Below are 10,841 nucleotides of genomic sequence, written 5' to 3' on the forward strand. Positions count from 1 at the left end.
AAATGCTGTTTAGGTTTGTTCGTGTGATAGCCAGCCATTATTCATATTTTTTTGTTGTCTTTCTTTTAACGGATCGTGTAAATGAGAGAATAAACAATCAATGGTTAACAGCAGTGTTGCCAAGGGCACCACAAATTTAACAAATTAAAAAGGGATTTAGTAAATGGCCCATAATCATAGTCAAAAATAAAGTACATTTTAGGAGAATTAAACTCGACTTTACTTAAGAGTGGACTTTACATCTATCATAGACAAGTTACAGTATACTTCTGACGCTGAAGTCGACTCTAAATGTAAAACTAGCTGAAGTTGGTTTTAACTCGTTTAACAACAGCATCAGCTGTTCTTCGCCGAGTAAAAAAGTTCGTCACAAAATAAAAAATGTTTAAGGTACAAGATATTGGTAGAGATTTTGCAATTATTGAACAGTTATCAATAAAATTAGTACCAAAATGTCGTAATTATGATATTAATCTTATCTTTTCCATTTTCCCACAACTTTTATTGTTTACATTTTTTTAATTTTGTATGTCAGCTGTTCAGCGTTGCCACTTGTCTGTTTTTTGTTGTATATTGTATGAAAACATTTTCTACATTTGCGGTGGCACCCAGTTAAAGTCGGTTCAATTTAAAACATCCTTTAATTTTGACTATGGTTGCAAATTAATAAAAAGAAGGTTTTTATTTTAAAGTTGTTTTTACAAAGAACCGACTTTAGTGTTTGACTATGATTATGGGCCAATGTATTCAAAAAACTTGGAGATTGAAAATTTGTATAAAAGTATTTTTTATATAAACTTTTATACTTGCTTATCTCTTACTATTATTATTATTTATGTATGCCTAACTTTGCAATTTTTGGATTTTCGATACTTCCATGTGTAATATTTAGCATTTTGTGTAAAATTTTACATTAATTTACATATTTTGTGTCAAGTTTCACAATTTGTGTAAAATTATACATTTTATGTAAAATCACACATTTTGTGTAAAATTACACATTTTGTGTAAAATTACACATTTTGTGTAAAATTACACATTTTGTGTAAAATTACACATTTTAAGTAAATTACATTTTTAATGTAAAATCAATGATTTTGTGTAAAATTTAATATTAATTTACACATTCGCAATTTGTGTAAAATTATAAATTGTAAATCACACATTTTGTGTAAAATTCAATGTTTTATGTAAAAGAGCACATTTTATGTAAAATCACACACTTTTTGTAAAATTACATATTTTATGTAAAACCACACACTTTATGTAAAATGTAAGATGTAAAAATTAAAATTACATATTTTATGTCAATTACATATTTTATGTAAAATTAATGCTTCTGTGTAAATTACATTTTTAATGTAAAATCAATGATTTTGTGTAAAATTTAATATTAATTTACACATTTTATGTCAAGTTTCACACTTTGTGTAAAATTATAAATTGTATGTAAATTACATGTTTTATGTAAAAGAGCACATTTTATGTAAAATCACACACTTTTTGTAAAATTACATATTTTATGTAAAACCACACACTTTATATAAAATGTAAGACTACATATTCTATGTAAAATTACATATTTTTTGTCAATTACATATTTTACGTAAAATTAATGCTTTTGTGTAAAATTACATATTTTATGTAAAGTCAATGATATTGTGTAAAATTTAATATATCGTGTAAAATTTTACAGTTTTTACAAATGCGTAAAATTGTATATTTTATTTAAAATTACATACTCGGTGTAAAGTTACATATTCTATGTAAATTCAATGATCATGTAATTTGTAAAATCACATATTTTATATAAATCAATGATTTTGTGTTAAATTTACATACAAATGCGTAAAATTACATAATTCATGTTAAATTGTGAATTTTGTGTAAAATTACTCAATTGTTGTAAAATTGTTCTCCGTCATCTAAAAATCCAATGCTGAAAATTTGAACAAAATCTGATAACGTTTGAAATTTTGGGTCAAAGTTAGGTTAAACAAAATATTAACAAAAATCTGTTCATTCCCGGAAATTAATGGGAATTTTTTAATACTAAATTGAGCCAAAAAAAAAAACATTTAATTTTTTAAATTGTTTTGAAAATTTTGCTACTTTGACCTAAAAAACGAAACTTCAAATAAAATGTGCAGCCTCTAAACGTTATTGGATTTTGATAAAATTTTCAGCTGTTTTTTTTAAATACAAATACATACCAAAATAATTGCCCACCTAGTATGCATATTTTAGGTTATTTTTATTATCCAATTATGTATGACATTATAAACAATTTGTAACGGCAACACTCCATACAAAACCTAAACGTTTGACAAGAAACAACCAAGACAAAACAAAACCTAAACAAAACAAAACAAAACAAGAAAGACCATGACAAAGGAAAGGTACAAAAGTAGCACTTTAGTTTGTTTTTGTAACAACAATTGTTGTTGCTTCTTCTGTAGATACATATATAGAATCTACAATGTAGATAATGAGAGTAAAGTAAAATATCAAACCAACGAAGTAGATTATTGAATTGTCTAAACAAAAAGACAACAACACTCGGTAATACTACACTTATTAAACGCTCTCATGTACAGAAATTTAAACAAATTTGGAAACAAGTTCATGTGGCCACAAAATAGGGATGTCCATAAGTACATAACATACGAGTGCAATTGTACTTTTTTGGTAGAATTCATTAAGGTTCTTATTTGGTCTTAATTTGATTGAATTATTTCAGGTTTTAATGGATAAAATACAAGATTGGCTAATGATTCGAAATGGTAATAAAGTAATGTTAACGCTAATTAAAACGATTTTATTCTCCTCATCAATAGATTGAATGATGGAGGAATAATCAAATGTTATCAAAAAAATATCAATATCAAGCAGCAGCTTCAAATTCGAAATGATGAATTTTAGCAAAGTCATTACCTAGGTGTAAACATGAACTCCGTGTAAATGGAGTTTCAATATATTCGTAAGCTTGTAAAGAGTGAGCCTATTCCAGCCGAAACTTATCCTTGATCCAACAAATTATTATGTTTTTAATCAAGTTAGCTTTTAACAAGTAAGAGAGCTATATTCGGCTGTGCCGAATCTTATATACCCTACACCAAATTGTAATTCAAAATAGAAATTTTAAATATTTTTAGGTAAACAAAATTAATATTTTTCCAAAATTGTTTTTTAAATTTTTTGGAAAAAAAAATTTTTCGAATTGTTTTAAATTTTTTAAATTTAATTTTTTTTTTTTAAATTTTAAAATCTTTATAGATTCGGCTGTGCCGAATCTTACATATCCTTCACCAAATTATACTTCAAAATACAAATTTTAAATATTTTTTTTTTTAATTTTTTGGAATAAATTTTTTTTCGAATTGTAATTTTAAATTTATTTTTTTTAAATTTGAAATTTTTTTTTTTGAAAAAAAATTCGGGATAAAATTTTTTTTTCCGATTTTGACACATTGTAGGTCCAACTTACTATGGTCTTATATACGTCGTTGCAAAGGTCTTTGAAATATCTATCATTAGGGCACTGCTACACGTTCAATATATATTGACCGCGATCCAGTATCGCGATATTTATTGAACGTGTAGTATGCAGTATTGATGGATCGCGATCCAAATTGCAGAATAACCTAATTTTGCGTGATCCAATAAAATGGATCGCGATCCAAATATCAGAATATATATTGAACGTGTAGCAGTGCCCTTAGATATTAATGACTTACCCCCATTAATACGAAGTCTGGTTATGCCTTAACTAATAGTTATATTGTCAGTTAAAATTATTTTTGTATGAAAACTGTCAGTATAACTATTAGTTAAAACATAACCATACTTCGTGTTACTGGGGGTTAGTAATCCAGATATATGTGGTCAAAAATCGAGGTTGTCCTGGTTTTTTCTCATATCTCAGCCATTTGTGGACCGATTTTGCTGATTTTAAATAGGAAACTTCTCGAAGGCATGTTCCTCAAAAAGTATTTTGTGTGCCAAGCCACTTGCAGTTATGGCAAGATAAGCCAATCATTTGTGAAATTAGACAAGATAAACATAGAAATATATATTACGGAGTGTCTACAAAAATGACTTATACCTTTCTTAAAAAAGCACATGTACCATGGGAGGCAAATCCACCCAACTGTCCAGAACTTCAGCCTGTGGAAAGGCTTTTATAAAAAAGGATTTAAAGAACACTGGAAAGAAATCTCATGTCCGATTTTATACGTAAGTAGACCACCTCGTTCAAAAAGGTAACGGAAGCAACTATAAAATCTGTAATGGAAGGATTTCCGGAAAGAGTGGATAAATTTATAAATACAGAATAATATGCCAATATTTTAATGTTTAATGAATTTGTACAATATTTGAATTAATTTGCGTATTTTTGAGAATTTTTATATTGAACAGATTAAGTTTTATTAAACTTAATACAAGTATAAGTTTTTTCTGACTCACTCTATAAAAAAACAAATTTCTTAAGAAATTTTTTGGATTGCAACCAGCTATTATTTGGACAACTTTCGTCAACCAACTTTGTGAATCTTCGAAAATCTTTTGAAAATGGTCTTGGAATGATTTCCAATTGTTTTACTCGAAAGTAAAGGATTCGATTTATAAAACACCAAATTCATTTTTAAAACGAAAACGTTACATTGATTCGGTTTACAGAAGGGAGGGGAAATGTTTAAATACTAAAGTACTTAAGCAACTTATTAGTACAAAAGGGAATTGCACAAAACGAGTACCTATGATGGCGATTTTAAAAGGGAGAAAGAAAACTTTAAAAGAACATACTAAGTACATATTTGTTATGAAATTTGAAATTCTTTTTTTTTATAACTGCCGAAATATTTATGTTTGAGCAAATGCTTGAATATTTGTTATTTTTTTCACTTTTTCATTTCTAATTAATCTATTATTAACAGGTTTGTTGACCTACACCAATAGAAAATACCAAGACACACATTTCTTTGTTGCTGTTGTTGTTTTAATTTTCTTTAAGAATTTCTTTTGAACTTTTCATGATTTTCTCATTGTTGTTGTCGTATGCGAGTGTGTGTGTGCAGAGTTTTTGTTGCTATTGTTGTATGATTCACAAGCACGTTTTATTTTGTCATTTCTTTTTTATTTTAATTTAAAATTTTATTAATTTTTCAAAACAATTTTTTGTGTAATTATTTATTTATGATGTGCACCTCTTTACGTCATAATTTATTTTGTTTTATTTGAAATTTTCTTCATTTAGGTATTTTTTTTTTGTTTCTTTCAACACAAAAATTATTCATCCGTTGATTACACAAACCACTCACTATATACTTTGATGTTGCTGTTGTTGTTATTATTGCAGAAGTTGTTTGTTGGCTTTCTTTAGATTTAATTATTTCGTTTTCTTTACTTTTTTTTTTTTGATTTTACCTATTATTCTTTATCTTTCATTTATTAATTTAATCATCGACAATTTCGTCATCACTTGTTAATAATATTTTTAGATATTTTGGGTTGTAATTATTTGATTAGAATGAAAACCAAATAGATTTTTGTTGTTATTTTTACTATTATTATTGCCCAATATAAATTTATTTACTTAATACAATAGATTTTTGTTACGGCGACCGACACTAAAACTGCAGAACGCGTACAACACCTTTCTTCGGCTTTTACTCGTCAAATGCTAAATTTTAATGTAGTGTATCTCTCGGATACCGTTTTCATTTGGCAGATACTTGCTGTGCTCACTTGTCGTCAGTTGTTTACACAAACACTTACACACACTCTCACTCTTGACCACACATACTCAAACACAAGTAGTTTCTCTCTCTATTTAAAACAGTGTGGCCAAGTATTTGCTAATAAATTTGCTTAAAATGGACCCCCTGGAAATGTTTTATACAATTTTAAAACAAAATTTGGGTATTTGTAAATTTTTGTTGTTAAAATTTATATTTAAAAACATAAATTAGAGCTGAGTTAATATCATAATAAAGTTAATATAGAGTTAATATTTTTTCAGCAAAATATGTATTTCAATCAGAGCTTCGAATTAATTATTTCGAATCTTTATGAAATCAAATCCAGTTCAAGTAATGTAAATTTATTATTTTATGTTTTCTCCCAACAAATTTTATCATGATAGATTTTTCCCCAAAGCCTGGGAAAAATAAGGTGAAATGGTAACACTGTTCTAGCATTCTCACAAAAGTTACCAGATGTTTAAACACTTTGGTGAACGTTATTTTAAAATTGTTGTTTAAATTTGTTTACCAGATTTTTAAAAATGTTTGTGGACGTTATTTTAAATTTCTTACCGCCTGTCAATACTTGACAAACATTTATCATAACAATTAATGACGTTTGTTGTCAAGACTAGCACTAACAATTTTGTCATAACGGAGCAATATACTAATCAATGGAGACTATACCAAGGCGTATTAACAAGGTGAGTGCATAAAATCAGCTGATTCTAAATTCGCCGTAATTTAATGTAGACTATATGTCAAACTTTGTTTATGTTTACATTTTTTATTGAAAAAAAAGTAAGCGAGTATTGTAATTTAAAAAAATATACAAATATTTTGTGAAATTTAACATTGAAAATTAAAAATAAAGAATTTTAATTATTGGCCATCACATCTTGCAAAACAGATATTGTATGTCGTGGCAATTGTTCAGACGAATCCGAATATCTTGAACTCAAAGCAGCCTACGTAACTGTCTGCAGTCATTTTTCGTTCTTCTCAAAGAAAAAAACAGCAACATTCTGACGAAATTTATGGCACTGCTGTGTGTTCATCATCATCAGTAAATAGTCTTAACCCTGCCTTCTCCTCCAATATAACCCACCCTATACATTCAACCACTGCCTTTTTTTCTCAAAACAACTACTTACGGAGTGGATGAGGTGTTATTACCCCCATCAGCAGCAGTAACTGCAACGATCAAACTACTACGATTTACCGTAGCAGTATATGTATGTACTATAAGTCATCATCCTTTAAATACCAATACCAACAACAGCAATAGACATAAATCGACGCCAATTAAGACGCCCTCTTTGTCTAAAACTATAGAGAATGAAAATACCAAACTCCGTAGATTCCGCTTTTATACACTAGAATTGGATTTAAGTTGCAATTTAAATGCCAGCATTATGATCAAAACTGTAGAATGTACCCTACTCGATAACACAGTGGCGCTGGATAACAAAACAGGACTAAAAAGTGAATGATAAGTAAATCCTGACCAAAAACCATTTTAGCAAATGTAGCCAAAAATTTGTAATTTTCGTAAAGTTTTATTCAATATTTTTACGCCAAATTTAGAGTACAATCAAATATGAAATTAAAAATAAAATTTCCAAAAAAAAACTTAAACAATTTGCATTTCACCATTTCACAAATTCCTATTGTTTCGTGGGACCATATCTGTAGTCAAATTACAATTCCTCGCCCGGTTGATTGTCAAAACGTATTTTATTTCCCTTACGTGTAGTATTCACAACAAAATCATTATTTAAATTGAACAGTAAAGAGCTCATGTACTTGCCATAGACTTTACCACGTCGAACAGCTTAATCTTGTGATACCTATAATTTCACACATTCTTCAGGGCACTATCCTTAACTAATACACCACAACCGATGGAGCCATTAGCAAATGTTTATCTGATTAAATAAATCATGATACTATTAATTAAAAATGTTAAGTTTTGTTTTAAAAATCGAAAAACCTTACACAAACATTATTGAAAGTGATTTGTTGGCTGCCTTTTTGGCCTATTGGAATCAACAGCAAACAATAACAAATTAATTGCCATTTGCGTACAGATGTAGAAAACTCCTACTTTATGAGGCGTGGAATTTCTATACGTGATGTGGGATTTTGTGGATCTAATGCTTCCAATTCTTCAAAATGCTTGACACAAATCCGCATCGCATTCACTTACTGCCAAATAAGAGGGACTCTGTCTAGTATTGCATTCGGGCATGCAGCCACAGGCCGGGAAACGATTCTTGCAATCACTGTTTCAAATTTTGCCAAGTTAATAAGTTTTCATTGTGCTAAGGAACTCATTTGTTTAGAAGCCGAGGTCAACGTGCTTTTCCTTACTTAAATAATTTAAATTTCAATTATTTTCACATCCTAAACGAATCAAAACAAACGACTTCAAACTAAAATTTTAATTCGCTTTTATTTTGTTTATATTTTAATTCGCCTTGATTTTGACATATTGTCTACATTTGAACAAAAACAAAGTGCCTGTTGTTTTTGCCTTGTTGTATTTGTTGCCGGGACGCACTCACCTTGTTAATTCGCCTTGTACAAAAGTATGTATCACAATTCTTGAGAAAAATGGGCTTGGGATGACAACAATAAAATAATTAATTAACAATAATCAACTATGACAACAAATCCTCCATTTTAAAAACCTTTACCATGAGAGATAATAAGGGCGAATAATTTGTGACCTAATAAAGAATGGATCTTTATATACAATACAATGGAAACTTTTCAAAAAGTCAATAAAAGTGAAAAATTAATAAATACAAAATTAACTAAAATGTTTTAATTATTATTTTATTGGCAATACAATGGAAACTTAGGTTTAATGTTTACACAAATTATCAGACCCATTTAGAGACTCTGTATTTTGTTGGATATCGCTTTTTTACTTTTATCCTATGAAATATTTTACAAAAAAGCCGCTCCGGGGCCATCAACAACCACGACCACATATGCCAGCTGGGTCTAAACTTAATGACCTACTGAGATATACAATGGCTACAGGTTGGGTCTAACAATTTCGACATTTTAATATACATTACGATCTATTCGAGCGCATTAAACTGCCAGGTAAACCAACCAATGCACAGTGGGACAGATGAAAAAAAGTGGAAATAAATCTGTAACTTCTAAACGGATATCCCGATTTTTAATAAAATATCATGGCTATAGAGGAGGTGTTGGTAAGTTTAAGTTTTGAATTTGAGCTTAAAACACCGAGGGGGTACCGAGCCACAATGTCCCAAAGATTTGTTGTCGATTCTATTTGAAAGATTTTTATAGAAGAAATCTTCAAAAAACATTGCTATAGCGATATATTATCTCTTATAGTTTACGAGTTATTCGCATTTGAAAATTTTAATTTTTTTTTACCTACCTTAGTCTGCTTTCTTTCTATAAAGGATCCAAATCTTTCCCGATTTTCTTGAAATGTCTTTTTTAAATTAACAGCAAATTTATTAATATTCATTAGAAAGAATGGTTTAAAAAGCTCTACTGAGTCAAAATTGTGTGCAATTAAATTTAAAAAAATTTAAAATTATTTCTTTTTCGCGATTTTTTTTTTGTCGAAAAAAGTATATACATACTCACATTAATGTTTAGTTATACAGAAAATAAATGCAAAATAAATAATGTGTTTATATTTTTCTGAAAGGTAACATTTTGGGAAGTACTACAGAAAAAAAATAATTAAAAAATTTGTATTACTGCGAGGTCCAGAGCCTTCCGAAGTAGACCTAGTTTTTATATAAATTTCAAGTTTAAGCCAAATTTTCTTAAATCACGTAGCAGATTTCAAATAAATGAAATTTTTTTTTGTGTGAACCAATATGTTCCTCGGTACCGTCAAGAGAGTCAAAACTCTAAAAAACACCATTTTTGGGAATTGTGGGATTGTCAATTTCTTTTCACATTTGCAATTCATAAATTCATAAATAAAACTTTTATTGCATATTAAAAATTAAAATTTTCTAAAAAAAAATCAGCTAAGATTTTTTATTATCATATTTTTGGAAAAAGTTTTCTATCAATTTTTTAATTCTTAAAAATTGTATACATTTTTGAAAAGAAGACACAATTACTACACGTTGATATATAATATGTCCTTTTCACGAGTCTCACTAGCACAACCATAGTCCCTATCTATACTTGACAAATATTTCTCATAACAATTAATGATGTTTGTTGTCAAGACAAAGTTGTCTGTGCAAAAGCACTAACAATTTTCTCATAACCCCCTGTCTATACTTGACAAATTTTTATCATGATAAACGTCAAAATGGTTGTCAAGATAAAAAATTATCAGGTATAGTCTCCATTTATTAGTATTATTGCTTCGTTATGACAAAATTGTTAGTGCTTTTGCTAAAACAACTTTGTCTTGACAACAAATGTCATTTATTGTTATGATAAATATTTGTCAGGTATAGACAGGGGTAACGAAGCAATAATACTAATAAATGGAGACTATACCTAATAATTTTTTATCTTGTCAACCATTTTGACGTTTATCATGATACAAATTTATCAGGTATAGACAGAGGGTAAACTTTAACACATATTTATTGTAAGTATTTGTCATAAAATGTTTAAAAATACAAACATTTTCAATTAAAATGTTTTAGAAAACCCGTTAATACATTAACAAATATATTTTCTGTTTCACGCGCCCTCTATATGTCAAAAACTGTAGTGTGTAAGTAATTTTCTGGGCAGCACTTATTTTCTAGAATTCATCTGGCAGCATCATTTATATTTATTGTGATTCAGTGCTGACAATTCAGCAATTTTTTGACTATGACAAAGAATTAAAATCAATACTTAACAAATTAAAGCCTTATTACTTTTAAAATAGAGTTTTTAAGTAATTACATTAATTTAAAGGGATTCATTTAAATATTTATATTTTAATAAAGCAATAATTCAGCAGTAAACATTATTTTATAGCAAAAGATAGGACACGTTAAACGGGTTTTTATAAGTTAGCATCACTGATTGATGTCATTGTTTTTGTTTGAAGTTTTTCTTGTTTATCACCCGGCTAAATTT

This window comes from Calliphora vicina, chromosome 5 (assembly GCF_958450345.1).
Source record: "Calliphora vicina chromosome 5, idCalVici1.1, whole genome shotgun sequence".
Classification (NCBI taxonomy): domain Eukaryota; kingdom Metazoa; phylum Arthropoda; class Insecta; order Diptera; family Calliphoridae; genus Calliphora; species Calliphora vicina.